Here is a 3,247-nt window from a genome sequence, read left to right as displayed (position 1 = left end):
CAATTTCGGGAAATGGCTGATTACTTGTTGATAGGGTGCCAGATTTTTTATGCGCGAAATCAGTACATTAGCCTTTTTCAAGCTAAAAAAATAAGTACTTTTCAGTACACTGATGGTTTTAGCGACCTTTCTACTTATAATTTAGTGTTTTGCCGGCTCGAGGTCAATTTTAAAAAATCTTTTATGAAAACACAAGTTTTTTTGGTGTTTATTTCCGATATATTTCGATTACGCTTCGGTAACTGTCCTCAGGGCAACTATTGACAAACATGTAAAACATTAAATATACGTAAACACAAATTCCAAAAACAATAATTAAAAACAAAATGTATACATACATTAATTTACACGTCCGCACTGTTTGACCTCAGTATATCCAGTAAAAAAAACTGTGGTGAAGTCCTTTATGGGGATAAAGTTTCCAGAGGTCAAATTTTAGGTAGCACACAATTTCTTATACGCATGGTTGCTTTTCAGCACTCATGAAAGAAACTTAAGAAATATATGAAAAAAAAGTTCATATAGCACGTTAATTTTTGAAAAAAATACCATATAATGTATGTACTCTGGTTAATAATATCAAAAAATGTATTAGAACCACCGTTTATTGTTATATTTGATACAAATTAATGTTGCTACCCCGAACGCTCTGCGCATTAACCCTGAATAATAGAGTTACTTAAAATTACATCCCTGGTCCTTGTTCTTTCTGTATCGCATCATGGTGAATTCACATTTCTCAGAAATTTGACAACAAAACAAAACAAAGTGAGTATTTTATTTGCTAATTTTTGCGATTTCTATTGTTTAATGTAAATTTATGTCTTTTAGGATATGTTGAGGCAACGAAGAAGGCGCAGTTTGAAAATGGAGTTATTAGTAATGAAGTGGCAGGCATATTTGGAAAATTATGCCGATAAGCAGGATGGAATTTGTGAAAGTAAGTGCCTGGTTGCAGCATATCTATGTATTAACAAGGTATTTAATTAAATGAAATGGCGTTTAATGGAAATGTTATAAATCGTGTGGCGTTATTTAAGATGTGCTCCAAACATTTGGCGGACTTTTTTCGCCTTCTCAACGTGCTAAGTTACAAGTTAAGATGACTACCACCACGGCCGGTAAGAAGCCCGAAGCAAAGGGCAAACAACCTTCCAGGAAGCTGCCTGCTGTCCCCGAGTCGTAGCTGTAGTTCAGCAAGAAGCAAGTCAGCAAACGTGCTACCTTGATCAAGCGTAAACTAAAGCGCTCTGCTGTGATTGCACTCAGCAATCGTGAAAACTTGGTGCATGCTGAGAAATATCAAGCAAAATATCCGCCGTGAGAATAAGTCTGCCAAAGAAACGCGGCTTTTGTAGTCTGTATCCGCGGCTGCACCAAAAGTGCGTATTGTTTTACAGTTCCGTTCTCGCCATATTAAACACGGTTTGTTTATCAAATTGAACCATTAATACGCTACGCATTGCCGAACCCTATATCACATGGGGTTATCCAAATCTTAAATCAGTTAGTGAATTGATCTATAAACGTGGAATTGTCACGCACAACCATCAACGTGTCCTAATCTCTGGTAACTTTGTGATCGAACGCAAATTGCGTAAAGAGCATGATATTCATTGCGTTGATTATTTGGCGCACGAAATATTCACTGTTGGATCCCACTACAAGAAAGCCTCCAACTTCCAGTGGCCATTCAAGCTCAACACCAACCGGTGGCTGACGCAAGAAGAAGAATCACTACGTTGGAAGATGGTTTAAAGAAATTTTTTGCAGTACAAGTGGAGTATTTTTATTTCAAAAATATATAATAAATAAAAATAGAACATGTTTTTTTTTTTTAACTTTCTGAAGGTATAAACCGCAAATACACCAAATGGAAAGCAGCTTATATTCGAAATTCCATTGCCGTTTCTAAAGGCCATTTCAAAAGGCTCCAATCCACAAATTTAATTATATGCGCGCAGGGTTGCATTTACCGTCTATGAAAATATTTCATGACGCGTTCCAAAACTAGCTCCGAGTAACTAAAAGTTGGTTAAGCTTAAGTAAAATAGTTTTTTATTAAATATTAATGTATGAAATGAAGTAAATAAAAATTTACGAATACATTTCTTGAATATTTTGTCATAGAGCCATTATTAAATACAGACATAACTTTGTCGGGCGTTGGTCCTGACGTATATAGAATTAATGCGCTAGAGAGAGATAAAATACAAGCTCAAAGCGCTAATTTAAGTATACTTGTATGTATATACCTGTTACTCGTCTGGCATATACTCGAACTACGAAAATAATGACAATTATAATTTATTTAGATGCATTTTTTAACTAAATGTTATATCGTCGCCTGGATAAAAGATTGTTACAAGTTACTTTCGGTCACTCACGATTGAAGTTTGGAATGCAATTTCTCAGAAACAGATTTTCTCCAAAGTGTCGGAGAATGCTATGTACTAGTTCACAAGATTCTTAAATTATCTAATTTTTTTAGTTTAGTGTCAACCATTTATGAGTTTAATAAAATTTTGTCGTATACGACATTTGTCAAAAAATTTGCAAACAGTTTTAATTATATACGCCAAAATGTGATAACAATTTTTTATAAATTAACGATACTTTTTACAACCGATTTACATGATTCAAGTACTTGAAAGCAATTCATGCTCATTCTCTTTTGTGTTTTCTATTTGCTTTTACACGTTCCAATTCTGTTGAATTCAAGTGTTTGGTGCTTTAAATGGGAAGCAACGAAAATGCCAAAAGCAAAGCAAGAAAATTGAAACGACTTGACGGTACAGACGCATGTGTACTCGTCCCTTTTCTTCTCACCCCCTCTCTTCCACATGCGAGCAGAATTGAATTCAATACTTGAACTGGGTAAAAGCAGTCTTACTAATCAGCCTAATCGTGAGTTTCGGCCGAACAAAATTTCGCCAACAATTTTTCATCCACCTGTAGTGAATACACGCAAACGAAAAGTAAAAAAGTGACCCGGTTCTAGAAAATGAAACTCATGATAAGGCTGCATATGTCTGAAACTAAAGAAGAACAGATAACTATATTTGAAAAATCTTGATTAGTTAAGTACGACAGCAATACTAACGCAATTTGTACCAAATAGCCCAAAGCATTTTAGTCAATTACTCGGAAACTAAAGAAGATATCCAAAAACCAGTTAACAAAAAATCGAAATATCTTATTTTAAAATATATAACTGCATCTATAACTACAAATTGTCAAAATGACG

The sequence above is a fragment of the Rhagoletis pomonella genome, unplaced genomic scaffold (assembly GCF_013731165.1).
Source record: "Rhagoletis pomonella isolate Grant_MI unplaced genomic scaffold, Rhpom_1.0 Rhpom_scaffold_00075, whole genome shotgun sequence".
Classification (NCBI taxonomy): Eukaryota; Metazoa; Arthropoda; class Insecta; order Diptera; family Tephritidae; genus Rhagoletis; species Rhagoletis pomonella.
The sequence above is the reverse complement of the archived record's forward strand: the minus strand, read 5'-3'. Positions refer to the sequence as shown.